Here is a 26,470-nt window from a genome sequence, read left to right on the forward strand (position 1 = left end):
TCCCTTCTTGTCTTCCAAAGGACCAATATTTACCTTAGCCACTCTTTTTTGTCTTATATATTTGTAGAAGCTGTTACTATCTGCTTTTATGTTCTCAGCCAGTTTACTTTCATAGTCTACCTTACTCTTCTTTATGCCTTTTTTTAGTAGTTTTCTGTTGTCCCCTAAAGACTTCCCAGTCCTCTAGTCTCCCACTAATTTTTGACACTTTGTATGTTTTTCCTTCAATTTGATACTCTCCCTCACCTCCTTAGATACCCACGGTCGATTTTTCCCCTTTCTACCGTCTTTCTTTTTTGTCGGTATGAACCTTTTCGAAACACTGTGAAAGATCGCTCGGAAGGTTCTCCACTGTTCCTCAACTGCTTCACCATGAAGTCTTTGCTCCCAGTCTACCTTAGCTAGTTCTTCTCTCATCCCATTGTAATCGCCTTTGTTTAACCACAAAACACTAGTGTTTGATTTTACCTTGTCATCCTCCAACTGTATTTTAATTTCCACCATATTCTGGTCGCTCCTTCCAAGAGGATCCCGAACTATGAGATCATTAATCAATCCTGCCTCATTACACAGGACCAGATCTAGGACCGCTTGTTCCCTTGTAGGTTCTATTACATACTGTTCCAGGAAATTATCCCGGGCACATTCTATAAACTCCTCCTCAAGGCTGCCTTTACCAACCTGGTTAAACCAATCGATATGCAGATTAAAATCTCCCATGATAACCGCTGTACCATTTCTACATGCATCTGTTATTTCTTTGCTTATTGCCTTCCCTACCATCCTGTTACTATTTGGTGGCCTATAGACTACTCCTATCAGAGCCCTTTTCGCCTTACTATTCCTGATTTCCACCCAAATTGATTCAACCTTGTCCGCCATAGCACAAATATCATCTCTTACGATTGCCCGGACGCCATCCTTAAACAACAACGCTACACCACCGCCCTTACCGTCCATTCTATCCTTTCGTATAGTCTGAATCCCTTGAATATTTAACTCCCAGTCGTCACCATCTTTTAACCATGTTTCAGGAATGGCCACTAAATCATAGTCATTCACGATGATTGGCGCCATCAACTCATTTACCTTATTTCGTATACTCCGAGCATTCAGGTAAAGTACACTTATGCTGTTTCTTACGTCTTTGTTATGAATCCTAACACCTTGATCAGTAACTTTTCGCAATTTATTTTTCCTCTTACCATTTCTCCCATTTTTCCTTGTCTTTGAACCCATATCTCTACATAATAACCTGTCACGTAACCTGCTGCCTTAATCTCCATTAACCATCATACTGTCCATAGCTTTACATTTCCCTTCCCCCCAACTTGCTAGTTGAAAGTCCTTGTGACCAACCTATTTATCCTATTCGCTAGAACACTGGTCCCAGAATGGTTCAGGTGAAGTCCGTCCCAACGGTACAGGTCCCTCCTGCCCTATTACTGATGCCAATGCCCCATGAAATGGAATCCCTCTTTACCGCACCACTCCTTTAGTGCGGGAAACTTCTCTAATTTTCTCAACCCTATGCCAATTGGCACGTGGCTCGGGTAGTAATCCAGAGATTATAACCCTGGAAGACCTGTTCTTTAATTTAGTCCCTAGTGTTTGATAATCCCCAAACAGGTGCTCTTTCCTAGTCTTACCTATGTTGTTAGTCCCCACGTGGACCACAACAACTGGATCCTCCCCCTCCCTCTCCAAAATCATTTCAAGCCGATCAGAGATGTCCCTCACCCTGGCATCGGGCAGGCAACATACCATGTGGGACTCTCGATCTGGCTTACAAAGGATGACATCAATCCCGCTAATTATAGAATCCCCTACAACTACCACTTGTCTTTTTGCTCGCCACTCTTGAATGGCTTCCTGTACCACGGTGCAGTGGTCAGTCAACGCATCCTCCCTACAGCCCTCTTCCTCATCCACACAGGGAGTAAGTACCTCCTGCCCGTTGGACAAGGTCAAGGGCAGAGGCTCCTCAACTCCTAAACTCAGGATCCTCCTACATGCCTCCCTTGCAGTCACACCACTCTGTCCCTGACCACTGTCCGAATTAACAGTACTTATTCTACCGGGTGTGACTGCCTCCTGAAACAAAGCGTCCAGCATGAAACATTGCAACATTGTAAAGCTCACACAGAGGGAACCACGGAGAAAATGTTTTAAAGTCTCAGCAGGTCTGAAAGCATCTGCAGGGAGAGAAAAGAGCTAACGTTTCGAGTCCACGTGACAATTTGTCAAAGCTGCACGGGAAACGTTATCCAGTAGTACCCCATAGAGGGGCAATATTGATATATAACGATATCCAGTCATACCTCACAGTGGGGCAATAAGAAAATAAAGCTTATCGAGCAATAAATCACAATAGAAACCGAGTTCCCAACTTCCCCTCTCGGACGCATGTGAACAATCCAACCAGCCACACTATTTATAAGTTGAGAAGACGAATTTTACCCGGGGTCCTGAGATCAATATGAATTCCTCAACCAGAGTCACTGAAGCAGGTTATCGAGTCATTAACTGGGCTTTTGCCTGTGGGGTCTTGCTGTGCATATTTAAGCAGGAATCTCATGACCTCAGGCCAACGCTTTTCCAATGAAATTCCTGAGGTTGAAAATCTTGCTGGAGAAATTAAATCTCGTGGAGGAAAAGTCAATATCAGGAGTGGGATTCTAACCCACGTCTCCAAAAGCGACTGCGAGCTGAACGCAGCATCTTAGACCGCCTGGTCATCCTGATGCGTCGTCGTCAAAACTAAGCTCCGTGCACAAATCGACTTAAATTCAATCTTCATCGTCGTTTCATTTCAAACAAGACATGCGTTTCCTCCTTTTGAACCCCAGCCAGAGTCCTGTATCTGAGTGCCATCCTTCCCCAAGCCGCTAGGGGTTAAGCAGCTTCTCATTGCTGCATTGATCAGTTGCTCCGATCAACAAGGACCGAATTCCAGCTCTATCCGTTCCTCACACGAAGGCACTGAGAGTCTATGATCGGAGCGACGTGAAGTATCCAACTGGAGAGTTGAATCCTGACGACGGGAATTTCTCTCCACAGCTGCTTCCGGTGCTGCTTGCACAGACAAGTCGCCGAGAGAAATCCTCCAGTGTCCAAACAGGTGAACGTTCATCCAGTAGAGGGAGAAGAGTGTTCTGGGAGAAGTCAGCTTAGTCACCTCGCTGCACTGTGGGTCGCTGAAGAACAGGTATCAAGGAGCGGATCAGACTGAAAGCAAAACTTTGATACGAATAAAGAAAAAGGCAGATGTGTTGCTGACAAATAGCGACTTGTTTGCTTTTGGTGTGAATTAGAAAATAAATAGCAGAGAATGGTTTCGATCCATTGACCTCTGGGTTATGGGCCCAGCACGCTGCCGCTGCGCCACTCTGCTCGTGGTTGACTCTTTGCGGGGTCAGACTTGAGGTAAAGTTTGAAGAAATCAGTAACAACGTGATCAATGTTCCCAGAGCGGTGAATCTGTCGCGCCGAACTTCATTCTATGAAGGTGATTGCAGTCATTCCCCACTTTCCCATCAGAACAACGTCACAGAAGAAATCACGTCACCTTCACAGAACAACCATTCAGCACGAAACTGAATTATCTGAACCATGCTGACCAGAATCAGTGTGCTCAAACGTGTATTCTTGTTGAAAGAAAAAATGAGGAAGTGAATAGTTGTGTGGCTGCCGCAGGGCAGTAATGACGTACCTCCTGGTTTAAGGAGCAGAGTGCGGTAGGGAAACCGTGCTGGGCCATTACCCTGAGGACGAGGAATCGAGGCTGTTCTCTTCTATTTACATTCTCCCTCGCACCAAAAGTAAACAGAACTCACGTTCCTGTTTGCTTTGCAGCAAATACCTATCAGAAATTTCTTGCAGTCTCATCCCGACATTAGTCCCAAGAATGAAGGAGACAGCATGACACAGTGCAACATTGTAAAGCTCACACATAGGGAACCACGGAGAAAATGCTTTAAAGTCTCAGCAGGCCTGGCAGCATCTGCAGGGAGAGAAAAGAGCTAACGTTTCTAGTCCACGTGACAATTTGTCAAAGCTGCACGGGAAACGTTATCCAGTAGTACTCCACAGAGGGGCAATATAGATATATAACGATATCCAGTAATACCTCACAGTGAGGCAATAAGGAAATAAGGTTTATCGAGCAATAAATCACAATAGAAACCGAGTTCCCAACTTCCCCTCTCGGACGCATGTGAACAATCCAACCAGCCACACTATTTATAAGTTGAGAAGACGAATTTTACACGGGGTCCTGGGATCAATATGAATTCCTCAACCAGAGTCACTGAAGCAGATTATCGAGTCATTAACTGGGCTTTTGCCTGTGGGGTCTTGCTGTGCGTATTTAAGCAGGAATCCCATGACCTCAGGCCAACGCTTGTCCAATGATCTTCCTGAGGTTGAAAATCTGTCTGGAGAAATTAAATCTCGTGCAGGAAAAGTGAATATCAGGAGAGAGATTCTAACCCACGTCTCCAAAAGAGACAGCGAGCTGAACGCAGCATCTTAGACCGCCTGGCCATCCTGATGCGTCGTCGTCAAAACTAAGCTCCGTGCACAAATTGACTTAAATTCAATCTTCATCGTCGTTTCATTTCAAACAAGACATGCGTTTCCTCCTTTTGAACCCCAGCCAGAGTCCTGTATCCGAGTGCTCCAAATATGGCCTTACCAAAGTTTTGTACAGCTGCATCATCACCACACGGCTCTTAAATGCAACCCCTCTGTTAATGAACGCTAGCACACCATTGGCCTTCTCCACAGCTCTATCCACTTGAGTGGCAACTTTCAAACATCTATGAACATAGCCCCCAATATCTCTCTGCTCCTCCAAATTGCCAAGAACCCTACCGTTAACCCATTATTACGCATTCATATTTGTCCTTCCAAAATGGACAACCTCACACTTTTCAGGATTAAACTCCATCTGCCACTTCTCAGCCCAGCTCTGCATCCTATCTATGTCTCTTTGCAACCGACAATAGCCCTCCTCACTATCCACAGCTCCACCAATCTTCGTATCGTCTGCAAATTTACTGACCCACCCTTCAATTCCCTCATCCAAGTCATTATTGAAAATCACAAACAGCAGAGGACCCAGAACTGATCCCTGCGGTACGCCACTGGTAACTGGGATCCAGGCTGAATATTTGCTATCCATCACCACTCTCTGACTTCTATCGGTTAGCCAGTTCGTTACCTAACAGGCCAAATGTCCCACTATCCCATGCCTCCTTACTTTCTGCATCAGCCTACCATGGGGATCATTATCAAATGCCTTAGTAAAATCCATGTACACTACATCCACTTCTTTACCTTCATCCACATGCTTCATCACCTCCTCAAAGAATTCAATAAGACTTGTTAGGCAAGACCTACCTCTCACAAATCCATGCTGACTATCCCTAATCAAGCAGTGTCTTTCTAGATACTCAGAAATCCTATCGCTCAGTGCCCTTTCCATTACTTTGCCTACCACCGAAGTAAGACTGACTGGACTGTAATTTCCAGGGTTATCCCTATTCCCTTTTTTGAACAGGAGAACGACATTCGCCACTCCCCAATCCCCTGGTACCACCCCTGCTGACAGTAAGGACGAAAAGATCATTGCCGACGGCTCTGCAATTTCATCTCTTGCTTCCCATAGAATTCTTGTATATATTCCGTCAGGCCCGGAGGACTTGTCTATCCCCAACTTTTACAAAATGCCCAACGCATCTTCCTTCCTAACAAGTATTTCCTCGAGCTTACTGTTTCACACTATCCTCTCCAACAATGTGGCCCCTCTCATTTGTAAATACTGAAGAAAAGAACTCGTTCAAGACCTCTCCTATCTCTTCAGACACAATACACAATCTCCCGCTACTGTCCTTCATCGGACCTACCCTCGCTCTAGTCATTCTCATATTTCTCACATATGTGTAAAAGGCCTTGGGATTTACCTGGATCCTACCCGCCAAAGATTTTCCTTGCCCTCTCTTAGCTCTCCGAATCCCTTTCTTCAGTTCCCTCCTGGTTATCTTGTATCCCTCCAGCGCCCTGATTGAAACTTGTTTCCTCAGCCTTACAGATGTCTCCTTCTTCCTCTTAACAAGACATTCAACCTCTCTTGTCAACCATGGTTCCCTCACTCGACCATCTCTTCCCTGCCTGACAGGGACATACATATCAAGGACACGTAGTACCTATTCCTTGAACAAGTTTCACATTTCACTTGTGTCCTTCCCTGCCAGCCTATGTTCCCAACTTATGCACTTCAATGCTTGCCTGACAACATCGTACCCTTCCCCCAATTGTAAACCTTGCCCTGTTGCACGCACCTAACCCTCTCCATTACTAAAGTGAAAGTCACAGAATTGTGGTCACTATCTCCAAAATGCTCCCCCACTAACAAATCTATCGCTTGCCTTGGTTCATTACCAAGTACCAAATCCAATATGGCCTCCCCACTGGTCGGACAATCTACATACTGTGTTGGAAAAGCTTCCTGGACACACTGCACAAACTGTGGAGAAGATACTGCGTGATAGGATCTATTCACATTTGGAAGAAAATAGACTTATCAGTGATAGGCAGCATGGTTTTGTGCAGGGAAGGTCATAACTTAGAAACCTAATAGAATTCTTTGAGGAAGTGACAACGTTAATTGATGAGGGAAGGGCTGTAGATGTCATATACATGGACTTCAGTAAGGCGTTTGATAAAGTTTCCCATGGCAGGTTGCTGGAAAAAGTGAAGTCGTATGGGGTTCAGGCTGTACTAGCTAGATGGATAAAGAACTGGCTGGGCAACAGCAGACAGAGAGTAGTGGTGGAAGGGAGTGTCTCAAAACGGAGAAAGGTGACTAGTGGTGTTCCACAGGGATCCGTGCTCGGAGCACTGTTGTTTGTGATATACAGAAATGATCTGGACGAAGGAATAGGTGGTTTGATTAGCAAGTTTGCAGATGATATTAAGATTGGTGGAGTTGCAGATACCGTGGAGGACTGTCAGAGAATACCGGGAAATATAAATAGATTGGAGAGTTGGGCAGAGAAATGGCAGGTGGAGTTCAATCCAGGCAAATGCGAGGTGATGCATTTTGGAAGATCTAATTCAAGAGCGGACTTTACGGTCAATGGAAGAGTCCTGGGGAAAATTGATGTACAGAGAGATCTGGGAGTTCAGGTCCATTGTACCCTGAAGGTGGCAACGCAGGTCGATAGAGTGGTCAAAAAAGCATACAGCATGCTTGCCTTCATCGGACGGGGTATTGAGTACAAGAGTCGGCAGGTCATGTTACAGTTGTCTAGAACTTTGGTCAGGCCACAGTTGGAATACTGCGTGCAGTTCTGGTCGCCACATTACCAGAAGGATGTGGATGATTTAGAGATGGTGCAGAGGAGGTTCACCAGGATGTTGCCTGGTATGGAGGGTGCTAGCTATGAAGGAAGGTTGAGTAGATTAGGATTGTTTTCATTGGAAAGACGGAGGTTGAAGGGGGACCTGATTGAGGTCTACAAAATTATGAGAGGTATATACAGGGTGGATAGCAACAAGCTTTTTCCAAGAATGGGGGTGTCAATTACAAGGGGTCACGATTTCAAGGTGAGAGGTGGAAAGTTTAAGGGAGGTGTGCGTGGAAAGTATTTTACGCAGAGGGTGGTGGGTGCCTGGAACGCTTTGCCAGCGGAGCTGGTAGAGGCGGGCACGATAGCGTCATTTAAGATGCATCTAGACAGATATATGAATGGGCGGGGAACAGAGGGAAGTAGATCCTTGGAAAATAGGCGACAGGTTTTGGTGAAGGATCTGGATCGGCGCAGGCTGGGAGGGCCGAAGGGCCTGTTCCTGTGCTGTAATTTTCTTTGCTCTTTGTTCTTTGTAAAGAGTTTCCACTCAATGTTTGGGAAGTTGAAGTCACCCATGACTACTACCCTGTGATTTCTGCACCTTTCCAAAATCTGTTTCCCAATCTGTTCCTCCACATCTCTGCTAATATTTGGGCCCACAGAAATCTCCCAACAAGGTGACCGCTCCTTTCGTATTTCTGACTTCAACCCATACTACCTCAGTAGGCAGATCCTCCTCGAAATGTCTGTCTGCAGCTGTTATACTATCTCTAATTAGCAATGACACCCCCCCCACCACCACCTCTTTTACCACCCTCCCTAATCGTATTGAAACTTCTATAACCAGGGACCTCCAACAACCATTTCTGCCCCTCTTCTATCGAAGTTTCTGTGATGGCCACCACATCGTAGTCCCACGTACCGATCCATGCCTTAAGTTCACCCACCTTATTCCTGATGCTTCTTGCGTTGAGGTATACACACTTCAACCCATCTCCGTGCCTGCAAGTACTCTCCTTTGTCAGTGTTACCTTCCCCACTGCCTCATTACACGCTTTGGCGTTCTGAATATCGGCTACCTCAGTTGCTGGACTACAAATCCGGTTCCCATTCCCCTGCCAAATTAGTTTATACCCTCCCGAAGATTACTAGAAAACCTCCCTCCCAGGATATTGGGTCCCTCTGGTTCAGATGCAACCCATCCTGCTTGTACAGGTCCCACCTCCCCCAGAATGCACTCCAATTATCCAAATACCTGAAGCCCTCCCTCCTACACCATCCCTGCAGCCACGTGTTTAACTGCACTCTCTCCCTATTCCTAGCCTCGCTATCACGTGGCACCGGCAACAAACCAGAGATGACAACTCTGTCTGTTCTGGCTTTTAACTTCCAGCCTAACTCCGTTTATTACCTCCACACCCTTTTTCCTACCTACCTCGTTGATAGCAATGTGCACCACGACTTCTGGCTGCTCACTCTCCCCCTTAAGGATCCTGAAGACACGATACGAGACATCCCTGGCACAGGAACCCGGAAGGCAGCATACCTTCTGGGAGTCTCGCTCGCGACCACAGAATCTCCTATCTATTCCCTTAACCATTGAATCTCCTATTACGATTACTTTTCTCTTCTCCCCCTTCCCTTCTGAGCCCCAGACCCAGACTCAGTGCCAGAGAGCTGGCCGCTAAGGCCTTCCCCCGGTAGGTCACCCCCCCCCCCCTCAACAGCATCCAAAACGGTATACTTGTTTTGAAGAGGAACGGCCACGAGGGATCCCTGCACTGTCTGCCTGTTTGTTTTCGTTCCCCTGACTGTAATCCAGCTACTCTTGTCCTGTACCTTGGGTGTGCTTACCTCCCTGTAACTATTCTCTATAACCCCCTCTGCCTCGTGGATGATCCGAAGTTCATCCAGCTCCAGCTCCAGTTCCCTAACACGGTCTCTGAGGAGCTAGAGATGGGTGCTCTTCCCTCAGGTACAGTCAGCGTGGACACCGTATCCCTCACCACCCACATCCTACAGGATGAGCATGTAACTGCCCTAGCCTCCAACCCTTCTTACCTTACAGAATATAGCTGCCCTGTGGATCAACTGGACTTCCGGCCTCTGACTCTGCTCCCAGTCAGCTGCACACTCTATAAACTCCTGGTTCCGTTCTCGCTCTTTGCTGAAATGAAATTAAAGGAGCACCTTACTAACTTCTCACCTAACTCCCTCAGTCACCAAACACTCACTGTAGCAGTCAAATGCACCAAATTCATCACTCAGAGGAAACAAAGTGTGCACTGTAGCTGGATCACTTTTATACTGTGAATCTAGCCTCTGGAGACTGGCCTAATCCAATTAGCTAATTAATAAGCTCCAGCTGCAAGTACCGACAAGTAGAACCTTTGTTTAAAGCTTGATGAAAATTCACCTTCTCAACCAAACAGGAACTTTTAAGTTAATTAACTAAATAAAAGAAAGACTAGACTTTAGATCAAAATTAACCCTTATACACCCTCAGTCACGAAACTCTCACTATAGCACGCAAATGCACCAAATTCAGAACTCAGTGAAGAACGCCTCCAGTGGACAAACAGGAGGAACTTCATTCAGTGGAGGCAGCAGAGGAGGATTCTGGAAGAGGTCAACTGAGTCACCTCGACTGTACTGTGGGCAGCCGAAGAACAGGTGTCAAGGAGCGGTTAAGCGCCAAACACGTCCCTCCCTACTTTTCCTCAAAACTGCTCCCGCGTTCAGTCAATGGCACCATATCGATCGCACAGATGTTAAAAAGTGCTTTGCAGGGTTCGTCCGGGATTGGAACCCGGGACCTCAGGCATTTTATCGCAGCAGAATTGCCTACGTGAGAATCGCCAAAGCGAGAATCATACCCTTAGACAAACGAGCCACCTGGTGATCAACGTCCCGCTGAAACAATCTTACCATTACTTCCCAACCGAAGCTTATTTTATTAAGTCAATGGGCTTCTTAATTCCTGTTGAATTTGGTTTGGTTGTTAAAGTAAAATCCAAATAAACTATTTTTTGTCCCTTGCTTATCTAATTGGGATCGTTGGGACAATTTGGTTCTTTCTGGTTTGTTGGCCTCCACTGCGAACAGAACAATAGACACACGGGACCAATCTTTATAAATAGGAGCGTCGAGCACATTCTTCACAATGCAGATTCTTCATAAAATCCTGAAAGAGAATTGGAAAATGTTGGATTACTCGGCTGGTCTGGCAACATCTGTGGAGAGAGAAAGAGAGTTACAGTTCCGAGTCAAGTATGACCCTGCTTCTCATACTCTGTTTCCCTCTCTACAGATGCTGCCAGGCCTGCTGGGATTTTCCAGCACTTTCTGTTTTTATCACGGGACTACCGCCAGCTCTCGGCGACCAACGTGGACACGGTGGGCAAAATGGATTTCGCCTGATCTGTAACTATTCAATGATTCTCTAAACGAGAGTGTAAGATCTGATCAAAGTGAAGTATCCAATTGGAGAGTTGCATCCTGGAGATTGGAATCTGTCTCCACAGCTGGTTCCGGTGCTGCTTTCACAGACAAGTAACCGAAGAATCCCTCCAGTGGACAAACATGAGGAAATTCATCCAGTGGAAGCGGCAGAGGAGGATTCTGGACGAGGTCAACTGGGTCACCTCGACTGGACTGTTGGCAGCCGAAGAACTGGCGTGAAGAAGTGGTTAAGCTCTAAACATGACCCTCGCTCCCTCCCTCCCTTTCCTCCAAACTACTCCCGAGTTCATTCAATGGCACCATATCGATCGTACAGATTTTAAAAAGTTATTTGCACAGTCCGCAATCTGAACCCGGGATCTCTCTCATTTTATGGCAGCAGAAGATCCTAAGCGAGAATCATACCACTAGACCAACGAGCCAGCCGGTGGTCAGCGTGCCGTTGACACCATTTTACCATTACCTCCCAAGCAAAATTTATTGTATCAACTCAATGGGCTTCTTAATTCCTGTTCAATTTGGTTTGGTTGTTAAAGTAAAATCGAAAGAAACTCTTTTTTGTCCCTTGCTTTTCTTATCGGGGTCATTGGGTTAATTTGGTTCTTTCTGGTTTGTTGGCCTCCGCTGCGAACAGAACAATAGACATCCGGGACCAATCTTTATAAATAGAAGCGTCGAGCACAAGGGCAATGCCGCTATGGAGATTCTTCATAAAATCCTGAAAGAGAAATATAAAATGTTGGATAACTCGGCTGGTCTGGCAACATCTGTGGAGAGAGAAAGTTACAGTTCCGAGTCCAGTATGACACTGCCTCCCATTCTCGGTTTCCCTCTCAGTCAATGTCTGGTACTGTATGTGAGGGTGGGATTCAGTCTCTATCAGACATTGGTACTGAATGTCAGTGTGGAAATCTTTCTGTATTTATCAATCACAATTCTTGTTTGGGAAACGTGAGATGAATACGTAACATCAGCATGGCTGTAACAGATAGAGAAAGTCACACAGAAAGAGACTATCAGGATACACACAGTGACACACAGAAAAGGTGCAGTGCAAACCAGCAAGATACTGAGATGGAGAAATTGGGTATTTAGGAAAATGTGTTTTCTGCTGCACACAGAGAGGCCCTGTTTGTAAATGTATATCCTGCTGTGTAACCGTGCTCTCTGATGTGTAACTGAGCTCTCAGCTGTGTAACTGAGCTCTCTGCTATGTGACTGTTCTCTCTGTCGTGGAACAATGACTCTGCCGGTGACAGATCTGCACTGCACTGCACTAATTGGAGGGCTGTGACCAGTGGTGTTCCACAGGGATCAGTGCTGGGACCTTTGCTCTTTGTAGTATATATAAATGATTTGGAGGAAAATGTAACTGATCTGTTTAGTAAGTTTGCAGACGACACAAAGGTTGGTGGAATTGTGGATAGCGATGAAGAATGTCAGAGGATACAGCAGGATTTAGATTGTTTGGAGACTTGGACGGAGAGATGGCAGATGGAGTTTAATCCGGACAAATGTGAGGTAATGCATTTTGGAAGGTCTAATGCAGGTAGGGAATATACAGTGAATGGTAGAACCCTCAAGAGTATTGAAAGTCAAAGAGATCTAGGAGTACAGGTCTACAGGTCATTGAAAGGGGCAACACAGGTGGAGAAGGTAGTCAAGAAGGCATACGGCATGCTTGCCTTCATTGGCCGGGGCATTGAGTATAAGAATTGGCAAGTCATGTTGCAGCTGCATAGAACGTTAGTTAGGCCACACTTGGAGTATAGTGTTCAATTCTGGTCGCCACACTACCAGAAGGATGTGGAGGCTTTAGTGATGGTGCAGAAAAGATTTACCAGAATGTTGCCTGGTGTGGAGGGCATTAGCTATGAGGAGCGGTTGAATAAACTCGGTTTGTTCTCACTGGAACGAAGGAGGTTGAGGGGAGACCTGATAGAGGTCTATAAAATTATGAGGGGCACAGACAGAGTGGATAGTCAGAGGCTTTTCCCCAGTGTCGAGGGGTCAATTACTAGGTTTAAGGTGAGAGGGGCAAGGTTTAGAGTAGATGTACGAGGCAAGTTTTTTACGCAGAGGGTAGTGGGTGCCTGGTACTCGCTCCCGGAGGAGGTGGTGGAAGCAGGGACGATAGTGACATTTAAGGGGCATCTTGACAAATACATGAATAGGATGGGAATAGAGGGATACGGACCCAAGAAGTGTAGAAGACTGTTGTTTAATCGGGCAGCATGGTCGGCACGGGTTCAGAGGGCCGAAGGGCCTGTTCCTGTGCTGTACATTTCTTTGTTCTTTGGTTGTGTCAAATCATTCCCTGTTGTGTCAATGTGTTCCCGGTTGTGGAAATCGATCCGTCTGAAGCAGAACCTTTCTGCGACATTACGGAGACGAAATTTCAATTCCAGATTTATTTAATCTTGTCACCAAAGGTTAGTTCACACCCCTGGATTCCCAGTCAAGCGACATAACCTTGTGTTTTTGTTATGAAGACAATTAATTCAGCATGAATATTTTAAGATACGAATATGGAAACGCCCAACATGGGGCTCGAACCCACGACCCTGAAATTAAGAGTACCATGCTCTACCGACTGAGCTAGCCGGGATGGTGCTGCATTATCTATTAAACCTCTTCTTGCAGAGTAGCGGAGGTGCTCATTCGGAGGGTCAGTGTTGACTCGTTGGGTCGAATGGCCTCCTTCTGCGCTGGACATTTTACGATTCGATGATACAAGGAGGTTGATGCGGTGGAGTCCTTCTGCCATACTGCCCACTCCTGACACCATGTAGAAATGCTGGTCTCTCAATGACTGGCGACCAAGGTCTTGTAATAAAAAATAATTAAATTAATAATTGAGCAGCCCCTCCTGGCTTGTGCTCTGACCGCGATCCGGGGAGAACTGCTCGAATCCAGACACGTGATCATGTTAGTTGCCTCATCAGGTCATCACGTGACCATTCGGCCTGTACAGGTCTCCTTCTGTGCCGTAATTTCTAGATTCCATCATTTTTATTTTCTTCCAGACTGGGAAGTGTGGTCCTGTTCCATTTGAATTTCTAATATATTTCCAATGTAACTGATGTTGTTACACAAACTATTAAATCAGTGGAATTGTGCGTTTAGGGAGTTGAGATTTTCGAGTCTCTCAAGGCTTCTCTCCAAATCCAATGGCCATTTTCCACGAAGTATCAACCCCTCCTCACATAAACACTATTAGAACATAGAAAATACAGCACAGAACAGGCCCTTCGGCCCACGATGTTGTGCCGAACCTTTTTCCTAGATTAATCATAGATTATACAGTGCAGAAGGAGGCCATTCGGCCCACCGTGTCTGCACCGGCCGACTATTGGTCGCTTGAATGGAATAACTTCCTGGAGTGATTCCAGGCTGGTTTTAGAATGTATTCCATCGACCAAATAACTAATGAATGACACATTGAACGCAGCTGCGATGGCCGAGTGGTTAAGGCGTTGGACTTGAAATCCAATGGGGTTTCCCGCGCAGGCTCGAATCCTGCTCGCAGCGACTGTGTTTCGAAATGTTTGTTCAAGCCGCTGACTCGAAAATTCATACGTTTTCCGATGGTTTGTAAATAAGCTGTTTGAACGTTAATCAAGTTCAGTCAGTTATTAACAGATGAATATTCAGATGAATAAGGAACTCACACCCAAAACAGCAATCAGTAAATAATAATATGTCCTTCAACGTTCGGAAGGAGAAGCAGCAACGGCAGCGAATGGAAACGTGGTTTGGTTTCATTCAGCTGAATGTATTTCTGGGTAAAAAGATCGTGGCAGAAATGGAACATTTTTTAAAAATATTTTCTTGTTCTCTTTCCTTTGTCTCCATCTGTTTCTTTGTTTCTTTCTCTCTCCCTCACTCATTGTTTTTGTGCTTCTCCGGGGACTGATTGGATACAGCGAAACTCAGCCCCATCTCATTCCAACTCTTTTGGACCAACACGTCCTGGTGATGGACGGTCCTGAATCAGTGGAAGAATCGACAAACTATTCCATTCTTGGCTCTGTGAGAAGTTCCATTCCTGGTTGTGAGGTGGCTCTGAGATAAAGGGATCGAGAGAGAAAGAGGTGACTGCAGTCTGACTCTTACTCTGAAAACCAGTTAGTGCGCCCTTGTACAAAGTGGATGTGTCTGAGAACAGGAGGAAAGCAGATCATGGGTCTGTGATTGATTTTATTGAGCAGGACCTTGAAAAGTGATGCAATCTTCTAACCAGTCAGCGCCTGTCTGAGAACTGGCAAGGAAGTAAGGCTGTTATTGAAACGGTTGATCTTGAATTAGTTTAGGCAAACCGATTATTTATGAGGTGTTGGTATATTGTTTTCAGAGACACTGTCATACTTTCTTAAAATATGATTTGTGCTTGTTTTTGTTTTGTTCAATAATTTGGGGAATCTATTTGGAGCGGATGCAGTTGGTTAATATCTGTGCCGCTTGCTTGTCCAGCTGCCCGTGCAACAGCAGCTCCATTCCTGTCGAGATCTGTGGACACAAACAGGATATCCAAACTATTGCGCACTGCTGCCATCTCCTGGTTGAACGCGAGTTGTAGAACACGGTAACGCTGTATTCGTAACACATTTCAATTGGTGCAAAAGAACATTAACATGGTTAAATATTATCATTGTAGTAATCATCTTGAAATCCCCAGATATCTGATTTCTGACTGAGCTGCCCAGCTCTACCCGACCTATGGGAATATGAAAGATTCCCATTACAGCCATATTGGTTACAAGAATATAGAATCCCTGAATTAATACATTCACCCGCTTCATTGTTTGTGTATTCGTTCTATAAATACAGAGGGGGCAACATTGCCCAGGGACAGGTGGTGGTATTGTGGTGACTGTCCCAGCATTTGACCCAGATTCAGTTCCTGCCCATCACAGTGGTGAATTATTTAATTAGATACCGCAGGTCAGGACAGAAAAGGAGTGGACACTCCTCAAATAAAATTCACCAATTGTTTTCATCATCCATGGGTTCCTTATGTAATAACCAGCATCAATTTGTTTTGAGTGGAAACTTAGTTTAAATAAACGAACAATCTTCAACATTAATAACTAAGTTCTCAGTCTGCAACAATAGTAAATAGGTGGGTTAAACGGGTCAAAAATACGAGCCACGCAAAGTTCCGTTTACAAAATAAGCTTAAAACACTCCTAGTGGCTGAATAAATTAACCACTAAGTAAGTTACATAATTAATACCAGTAAAAAGTTATTACTGAAACAGGAAGAAAAGGGCAGCATCAGGGCACAAGGACAAGGTAATGTCTCAGACCAGAGTAAGAGTCCAATGTAATGACACACAGAACATCATAAATATATTGCATAAATACATTTATTGTGGACTGGTGCCATCTCCTGGCTGAGCGGGAGCCGTGTGACACAGACACTTTCATTCAGGAGCGTTTTAAATTGGAGTGAAATGCACACAAACAACACGAATTTCTTTCTGCTCACTGTGCCAGTTATAGTGATCTGTATTAAACAGCAGGAGCGGGATCCGCAGTCTTCACCTTGTTTTAAAATAATTTAGAGTACCCAATTAATTTTTCCCAATTAAGGGGCAATTTAGCGTGGCCAATCCACCTAGCTTGCACATCTTTGGATTCTGGGGGATAAACCCACGCAAACACGGGAGAATGTGCAAACTTCACACGGACAGTGACCCAGAGCCGGGATCGAATCTGGTACCTCGGCGCCGTGAGGCAGTAGTGCTGACCACTGTGCCGCCATGCTGCCCTCGCAGTTTCGTTGTTGAAATAAAATCAAAAGAAACAATTTTTGTCCCTTGCTTTTCGTACTGGGATCATTGGGGAAATTGGGTTATTTTTGGTTTGTTGGCCTCCACTGCGAACAGAATAAAACACATACGGGACCAGTCTTTGCCGTTGCTGAGTAAGCACTGTGCAATGGTCACTATGAACGATTCTGTCATGAAGCTGCTCCTCAAGTATTCTCTTTCTCAATCTGCTGAAGGCTGAGCTGACACATTGGAGGTTAGGGCGAATCCTATCTGCTGGATCTGCCTTTTTCCAGTGGTGGCTTCCGGTCATGGAAAACGGTCCACATTTTCCACGATCTCGCCATTTTATTCTGTGTGCCATTTCTATGTGAGTGTTGACAACATAATTCAGCTCTTGGTATTCACCATGATTCAGGGACAGCACGGTAGAATAGTGGTTAGCACTGTGGCTTCACAGCGCCGGGTCTCATGTTCGATTCCCACTTGGATCACTGTCTGTGTTCTCCCTGTGTCTGCGTGTGTTCCCTCCGGGTCTCCGGTTTCCTACCACACTCCAAAGATGTGCAGTTTAGGTGGATTGGCCATGCTAAATTACCCTTAGGTTAGATGGGGTTGCTGGGATACGGGGAAAGGGTGGACGCGTGGGCTTCAGTGGGGTGCTATTTGAAGAGCCTGTGCAGATTCCATGGTACGAATGGCCACCTCTGCACTGTAAATTCTATGATTCTATATTCCCTTAAAAAATGCATCATGAATGAATGAATGAAAATCGCTTATTGTCACAAGTAGGCTTCAAATTAAGTTACTGTGAAAAGCCCCTAGTCGCTACATTCCTGCGCCTGTTCGGGGAGGCTGGTACGGGAATTGAACCGTGCTGCCTTGGTCTGCTTTAAAAGCCAGCGATTTACCCCAGTGTGCTAAACCAGCCCTTGTCTGGTTTCTAGTCTAAACCAGTCATCTCACACGTCTCCAGACTGAAAATCATCTTTCGTCGTTTGAAGTTCTAGACTGTCCACGTATCAGTTCAGAACATTTCCAAGTTTGTACCATCATCAAACTTTGAAACTGTTCCCTCTACACCATGATCTAGCACATTATTATATACCAGGGAAAGCACATATTCCAGTAGGAACCCATGTCGAACACTACAAAACTTCTTCCAGTCCGAAAACTCTCTAATGGCCATTATATTCTGTTTGTGATTATTCAACCACATTTATATCCATATTGCTACTGTCCCTTTTATTCCAGGAGCTACACATTTCGCTAATTCTGTGCAGTTTTGGTTTCCTTATTTAGGTAAATACGGTTCAGAGGAGGTTTCCTCGATTGGTCCGGAAATGAGCGGGTTTTCTAATGAGGAAAGGTTAGACAGACTGCACTTGTTTCCAATGGAGATGTGAAGAGTGACAGTTGATTTGATTGAAGTACATCAGATCTTGAATGGTCTTGGCAAGGTGGACGTGGAAAGGATGTCACTGCTTGAGGTTAACTACTGGGCAGTTAAAAACAAGGATGTCGCCCTTTTCGGATGGAGATGTGGAAATTTCTCACTCCCAGAGTTGTGCGACTTTGGAACTCTGCCTCAGAAGGCGGCGGAAGCGGGACATTGATTATTTTTAAGGCGGAGATTCAGCAAATAAATCAAAGGTTTATTGGGGTTACATACAAACATTGCATTCAGCCAACTACCTGGATGCGCAAGCGTTCGTTTGTTTTTCTTGATATCTGAGGATAAATTCAGAGTCCTCCACCATGGTGAAACGGTCTTTAAATGTCGCGTTCGTTTCTTCGCGTGTTCTGTATTGACACATTCTCTGGAGCTCAAACTTGCTCCCGATTTCAGTCAATGACAACACATGGATCGCACTGATTAAACATAAACAGGGCTCGTCCGGGATTTGAACCCGGGACCTCTCGCATTTTACCGTTAACGGAAATCCCTAAGCGAGACCCCTAGACCAACGAGCCAACCGACAGGCAAACGTCACTCAAACCAACTTATCATTGCGTCCCGAAGCCTATCGTATCAGCTCAATGCGCTTTTTAATTCCTGTTCAATTTTGTTTCGTTGTTGAAATAAAATCAAAAGAAACAATTTTTGTCCCTTGCTTTTCGTACTGGGATCATTGGGTAAATTGGGTTATTTTTGGTTTGTTGGCCTCCACTGCGAACAGAATAAAACACATACGGGACCAGTCTTTGCCGTTGCTGAGTAAGCACTGTGCAATGGTCACTCCGAACGATTCTGTCATGAAGCTGCTCTTCAAGTATTCTCTTTCTCAATCTGCTGAAGGCTGAGCTGACACATTGGAGGTGAGGGCGAATCCTATCTGCTGGAACTGCTTTTTTCCAGTGGTGGCTTCCGGTCATGGAAAACGGTCCACATTTTCCACGATCTCGCCATTTTATTCTGTGTGCCATTTCTATGTGAGTGTTGACAACATAATTCAGCTCTTGGTATTAACCATGATTCAGTCAGTGGTGGTCTGTGGAAAGTAGGAGTCAGTCTGTGGAGCTCTGTCTCCCATAGTCTTGACGTTCAGAGTGACCGTTACACAGTCCTTGTGGCGACAAGGTCCCATTTGCACATTGAGGATTCGCACCATCCGGTTATTTGACACTACCACCCTGCTACGTGCGATCAATTTTGAAATACAATTGCTGCATATTTCAGTCCCTGACACTATATGGCAGAGTCAGATTCATTCCATATTTGTAATATACCAATCATTCTTCGGCTTGTTACAGATCTTCTGCAACAATCTGTCTTTGGGATTCAGTGAAATCGCTTTGCGAGAGTCTCTGGGACTGTATGAGAGTCTGTCATTCATTTAATATCTTTCATACTCTGAAAATCTGTGTGAAGGTGGAACTAAATCTGTAATGATCAATCTCTAATATTGTTATTGAGTGGATAAAATCATTATGTTGTTTGCCAGTTTCCGTTAAAACGTCTGCATATCAGAATCATGACAAGACTTTCAGTGGCAGTGGGCATGCGCGTGTGTTGGGGGAGGTGCATATAGACATTTGGGTGGTGACTGAATCTTTATCTGTCAGTCCCTGCTGTGCACAGTAACAAGTCTGACAACACCAGGTTAAAGTCCAACAGGTGTGTTTCAAACACTAGCTTTCGGAGCACTGCTCGTTCCTCAGGTGAATGAAGAGGTATGTTTCGGAAACATATATATAGGCAAAGTCAAAAATGCAAGACAATGCTTTGAATGCCAGCATTTGCAGGTAATTAAGTCTTTACAGATCCAGAGATTAAATGAAAATCGCTTATTGTCACAAGTAGGTTTCAAATTAAGTTACCGTGAAAAGCCACATTCCGTCGCCTGTTCGGGGAGGCTGATCCAGGAATTGAGCCGTGCTTCTGATCGGACTCGGTCGGCTTTTAAAGCCAGCGATTCAGCCCTGTGCTAAACCAGATAGGGCGAACCCCAGGTTAAAGGGGTGTGAATTGACTCACACCAGGACAGTTGGTAGGATTTCGCAAGCCCAGGCCAGGTAGTGGGGGATAAATGTAATGCGACATGAATCCAAGGTCCCGGTTGAGGCCGTACTCATGTATGCGGAACTTGGCTAGAAGTTTCTGTTCGGTGATTTTCCTTGTCGCGCGTCCTGAAGGCCGCCTTGCAGAACGCTTACCCGGAGATCAGAGGCTCAATGCCCTTGACTGCTGAATTGTTCTCCTACGTGTTCTCTGGTGTGACATGTGAATATTCGATTCATTCTCTATCTGCAGTCTCTATTGCTTTGTGTGGCACAGGTCTCCCTCGGCCAACGAACCAGCCGCTGATTTGATCTCACTTAAAGCAACTTTTAATTGCGTCCAAAGCCCATCAGTTTCCCCACACAATTATAAATCAGAAATATGAATGAACAATGTGACATTTATCTCTCTGTTCTGGAGCTGACCAGAAGCAATGATGTCAGTTTGCACCACTCGCCAAGTCGGCCTGTGGATGCGCCTCGCCAATCACGTGGGTAATGTAATTCTGCCAGCCAGTGGGTTCAGTTGGCATTTTAGGAGAAATTCGAAGCCATCATGACTTCATCAGTGGCTCATGGTTAAGGTGTGAGTGATGTCAATCATGATGTGATCAAATGAGTATCTGTTTCAGTCTTTCCGCAGGGAGTTTTCATACTGAGGAGAAACATGTTGGACATGGTCTGGGAATGTTTCACTCCGGTCCATTCCCAACATATCCTGCCCTGATGGGATGGGCTTTTCCTTCCAAACGTTGCAGAACACTTTTCTAATATTGATTAATATTGGTTAATTATCATTTCTCAAGTATTGTTTCATATGTTTAGAGTAGTTTATATAAAAATACTAATTACCAGACGTGATAAAGTTTTACTTTCATTCCCGAAAAAGCCAAATTGGATGAAAACCATCAAAGAGCCCCGATCATTTGTGTGGTCAGTGGTGTGTTTATGGAGTACGAAATGGTTTTCAGAGTAAGAGTCAGACTCGTTCTCTCTCGATCCCTTTATCCCAGAGCCACCTCACAACCAGGAATGGAACTTCGTACAGAGCAAGAATGGAATAGTTTGTCGATTCTTCCACTGATTCACGATCGTCCATCACCAGGACGTATTCGTCCAGAAGAGTTGGGATGAGATGGGGCTGAGTTTCGCTGTGTATCCAATCAGTCCCCGGAGAAGCACAAAAACAGTGAGTGAGGGAGAGAGAAGGAAACAAAGAACCAGATAGAGAGACAACGGAAAGAGAACAAGGAAATATTTTAAAAACATGTTCCATTTCTGCCACGATATTTTTACCCAGAAATACATTCAGCTGAATGAAACCAAACCACGTTTCCATTCGCTGCCGTTGCTGCTTCTCCTTCCAAACGTTGCAGGAACCGTTATTATTTATTGATTGTTGCTTTGAGTGTGATCTCCTTATTTATCTGTATGTTTCGTTTAGTTTCCAAAAAGGACTTTTTTCCAAAAAACTGCGTTCGATAAATGTTCATACCGTTAACAGACAACCAACCGAAATTCCGATTCATTGTCGAGCCGGCAGCTTCCCGGGATGAGTTGAACAAACATTTCGAATCACAGTCGAATCTGCGGGGGGGGGGGGGGGGGGGGGGGGGAACCCTATTGGATTTGAAGTCCAATGCCTTGACCATTCGGCCATCACAGCTGCATCATTCAACAGTAATTTGGTCGATAGAATACATTCTAAAACCAGCCTGGAATCACACAAGGAAGTCATTGCATTCAAGCGATCAAAGGCCCCGGGATTTATGTGAGGAGGGCTTGAATCTTGTGGAAAATAACCATTCGATTTGGAGAGAAGCCTTCAGATATTCGAAAATCTGAGTTCCATAAACGCACAATTCCACTGATTAAATAGTTTGTGCAACAACATCAGTTACATTGGAAAAATATTAGAAATTCATGTTTCTTCTCAAATGCAGAAGCACTACACTTCCCAGTCTGGAAGAAAATTAAAATGATGAATCTAGAAATGTGAGCACAGAGGGAGACCAGTGCAGACCGAATGGTCGCGGGATGACGCAACTAAATGATCACGTGTCTGGATTCCGGCAATTCTCCCCGGATCCCGGTCAGAGCACAAGCCAGGAGGAGCAGCTCAATTATTAAATCAATTATTTTTTATGACAACACCTTGGTTGCCAGTCATTCAGAGACGAGCATTTCTATATGGTGTCAGGAGTGGACATTATAGCAGAAGCATTTGAACGCATCAACCTCCTTGCATCATAGAATCGTAGATGTCCATGCTAAGTTGCTCCTTAGTGTTCAAAATGTTGGGTGGTGTTACAGGGATGTGGTGGGGACAGAGGGGCTCTTTCAGAATATCGTTGCAGAATCCATTGGCAGAATGGCCTCCTTTTACATTTTAATGATTTCATGATAATCCTCATGTCCACTTTCCCGGCTTTTTCTCTATACATTTCATGATGAATCTTTAAAACCAACATACCAACCAAGCCTCAAGTAGCAGTAACTCCTCAATGGTCGTTAATGTCCCGGCTATCAATCATTTGGTCAGTCTTGAGTGAAGTCACATCCTGGAAATGTCATACATTGATCCAGTTCTAAAGTAAATTAAGTCGCTCTAGTCCCTGATGACCACAGGCTCTTTGAGGGTAAGATCTCACTGGTGGTGATTTAACCTGAGGATCACCATACCTCAGTCGAGGAGCAATAATAGTAATAATACTAATAATCTCTTATTGTCACAAGTAGGCTTCAATGAAGTTACTGTGAAAAGCCCCGAGTCGCCACATTCCGGCGCCAGTTCGGGGAGGCTGGAACGGGAATTGTGAGATGGCGGGGTTTTTATGTTTCAGGTCTTGTATAACCGTGTGATCTGAATCTAATTAATTTGGTTTTCCTTCTGCTAATCTTGTCTCACAGTGAGGCAAACCTCACTGATTGGATAGACGAGTGATCGTTCTTCAGTCTTGTCATTGTCGGACCCGCTGAATATGGAGGCATATCCTGTGTGGCAGGATTTAGCTCCAACTCAAGCTATAAGTTTGTGGATGATACCACTGCGGTAGATCGTATCGCAAACAATGACGAATCAGATACAGAAGGTAGATAAATCACATGGTTGCATAGTGCACTGTCATGTGAGTGTACCTTTAAGACATGGATGTTTAAGCAATGTACATTTAACAAAACAGTGATGTCAGAGAGTGGGTGGAACTGGGCTTTAGGTCAGCCATTTTGCAGGTTTTTAGTTTCAGTTCAAAAAGCACTTTGTGTGTGCCTGTGTGTTTCCAGAGAGCTGCAAGTTTGAAAAGTGATTGGGAGTGTCTTCGTTTGCAGGGGATGTTAAGTTGAGTTCATGGAATAAACAGTGTTTTCTGTTTAAAAACCCACGTGACCATAATTGTAATCCCACACCTCGGGAAAAAGCCATGTGCCAGGAAAAGCAACACATCCATTAAAGGGAGAGATTAGTTGAACTCTCTGATACATTTTGGGGTTCTGAAAACGCCTCGCCCATAACAGTACCTAAAACAGCCTGTCTCTAAATGTCGGAAAGACCAAGGAACTGATCATCGACGCCATGAAGCGTTGCACAACACACACACCCGTCTGCATCAATGGGTGCGAAGTGGAGATGGTCGATAGCTTTACATCTCTGAGGGTCACCATCATCAACAGTCTGTCCTGGTCCACTCACGCTAATGCAACAATCTAGAAAGCCCAACATCGTTTGTACCTCCTAAGGAAGGAAAATAAAATCGTCATGTCTGCATCGACTCTCACAAACGTCTACAGATGCGCCATAGAGAGCATCCTATCGGGCTGCATCACAGCTTGGTATGGCAACTGCTCGGTCCAACTTCGCAAGAAACTGCAATGTGGTGAACTCAGCTCAACCCATCACACAAGCTTGCCACCCGCACAGTGATTCTGCCTACAACTCCCGCTGCCGCAGGACAGCAGACAACATTATCAGAGACCCTCCCACCCAGGCTTTACCTTTTTACTGATTATTCCATCAGGCAGAAGGTACAGAAGTCTGAAGACCCGCACATCCAGACATAGGAACAGCTTCTTCCCCACAGCTACTAGACTCCTCAACAACTCTCCCTCGGACTGATCTGTTCCCTGTAAGAACACTATTCACGACGCCCTATGCTGCTGTTGGTCATGGATTTACTTTGTTTGTTCACTTGTTCCGCACTGTAACCAATCACTGTTTGTCGATGTACCATTTGTCAATGCACTGCGTCGATTATTCTTTTTTTGCCCACTATGTATGTAATGTGTATGTTCCTTGGAAGCAGAAAAATACTTTTCACTGTACATGTGACAATAAGTCAAATCAAAGTGGTTCCTCTCTCACTACCCGATCAATTCATCTCAATCAGACCAAGACTGAATTTTGAATTCTCGCTTTTCCAACACAGCTCGATGCAATCCGGCCTCACAACCTGGAATGGATTTGCACGTCAGTGATTGCAGATCCATCATCGTAAAATGAGTCCCACTTCCGAGAAAAAAGCGTATGAAAAATCGACGATAATGGGATTCGAACGGCGTTATAGAACGCAATGGACTAGCAGTCCATCGCCTTAACCACTCGGTCAGCTCAGCACACAAGTGTATGCGTCAAAAAGACTTAATTCGTTTTGCATTCGTGAACTGATGGACAATATCCGCCTCTTTGTCTTCAGCCCCGTGTTCAATGTTGGAAATGCAGTTTTTTTCAGTAAAATGAATTCCCATCACATTCAGGGACTTTTGTGAATGGACTGATGGGAAACACATCAATATTATTTCCAAGATGTTTCCACACAGTGTGAAAGGCCCCCGCTGAAAGACTGGATTCAACCATCATTTGACAGCAAAAACAAACGTTCCCGGCTTCACAGAGGAATCCGTCGATCATCGGAACACACACTTCACGATGGACATTTTCTGATAATTCAGTTACAGGTTTCTACTCCTGCCTGGCTTCATTCCCCAGGAAATAGGGATTATATTCTTTCAGCGAGTCATGAAAGTATACTTGGAGCAGATTAAAGATAAATTATTGTGGTACGATGAAACTATTCCTGGTTGAAAGGTAAACTTTCCATAAAGTGCTTCAATATTCAGCGGGTCCGTCCATGACAAGACTGAGGAACGATCACTCGTCTATCCAATCGGCGAGGTGTACCTCAGCGTGAGACAATATTAACAGAGTGAGAACCAGGTTAATTAGATTCAGATCACACGGTTACAATAGAACTGAAGCAGGAAAACCCCGCCTTCGCAGCCTTGCCACTCGCCTGAGGTATCGTGATCCTCAGGTTAAATCACCATCAGTCAGATCTCACCGTCAACCGGGAAAGCAGCCTATGGTTATCAGGGACTAAAGCGACTTAATTTACTTTCGAACTGGGTCAATGTATGATGTTTCCAGGATGTGACTTCCTCAGACTGATCAAATGATTGACAGACGGAAAATTTACGACCATTGAGGAGTTACTGGTACCTGAGGCTTGATTGGAGTATTGGTTTTAAAGGTTAATCATGAAATCTAGAGATGAATAGCCGGGAAAGTGGGCATGAGGATTATCATGAAATCATTAAAATGTAAAAGGTGGCCATTCGGCCCATCGACTCCGCACCGACCCTCTGAAACAGTCCCTATGCCCCAACCACATCCCTGTAACGCACTACCCAACTTTATAAACACAAAGGGGCAATTTAGCATGGACATTCCACCTAACCCACGCACATTTGGACGTGCGAGGAAATCGAAGCACCCGGAGGAAACCCATAGACACAGAAAAAAAGTGCAAACTCCACACAGTCAGTGACCAAAGGCTGGAATTGAACCGGAATCGCGGGCGCTGTGAGGTAGGCACTGTGACAACGTGCCACCATACCAGATCATAACACGTCATATCATATCAGATCAATCATGATCTCATTGAAATACAGAGCACATTCGATGGGCTGAATGGTCTACTTGTGCTCCTACGTCTTATACCCTGATATTGTGTAAATGTGTTCCGGTTCTTGTGTAACTCTTGTTAAAACAACACAGACACCGTATGCCGACTGCATCTGATTATCTGCCGCAGAGAAGGTGATTGTGGAATACATGTCGTACCCATCAAACTCTGCTACTCACCTGACTGAGATTTGTTCTGTATCTGTAAATGACAGGTAGTATTCGCGAGTGGAGGGAACACTCTGCACCTCAGTCTCTGGGACAGGTTGTGAGAGCAGGATGCCTTTATTATGAGTCAATGTCTGGTACTTTATGTGAGGGTGGGTTTCAGTCTCTATCAGACATTGGTACTGAATGTCAGTGTGGAAATCTTTCTGTATCTATCAATCACAATTACTGTTTGGGAAAAGCGAGATTAATAC

At 44.9% G+C, this 26,470-nt stretch overlaps 3 non-coding genes across 3 annotated transcripts; 1 reads left to right on the forward strand and 2 right to left on the reverse strand.

Moving 5' to 3' along the window:
* Positions 1–3,322: 3,322 nt before the first annotated feature.
* Positions 3,323–3,394, reverse strand: trnam-cau (transfer RNA methionine (anticodon CAU)). Its single transcript has one exon. It is a non-coding gene; the product is annotated as a tRNA-Met (tRNA).
* A 9,958-nt stretch (positions 3,395–13,352) lies between these two features.
* On the reverse strand, positions 13,353–13,425 carry trnak-cuu (transfer RNA lysine (anticodon CUU)). The gene has a single exon. It is a non-coding gene; the product is annotated as a tRNA-Lys (tRNA).
* An 842-nt stretch (positions 13,426–14,267) lies between these two features.
* trnas-uga (transfer RNA serine (anticodon UGA)) lies at positions 14,268–14,348 on the forward strand. The gene has a single exon. It is a non-coding gene; the product is annotated as a tRNA-Ser (tRNA).
* The last annotated feature ends 12,122 nt before the right edge of the window (positions 14,349–26,470 follow it).

The sequence above is a fragment of the Scyliorhinus torazame genome, chromosome 24 (genome assembly GCF_047496885.1).
Source record: "Scyliorhinus torazame isolate Kashiwa2021f chromosome 24, sScyTor2.1, whole genome shotgun sequence".
Classification (NCBI taxonomy): Eukaryota; Metazoa; Chordata; class Chondrichthyes; order Carcharhiniformes; family Scyliorhinidae; genus Scyliorhinus; species Scyliorhinus torazame.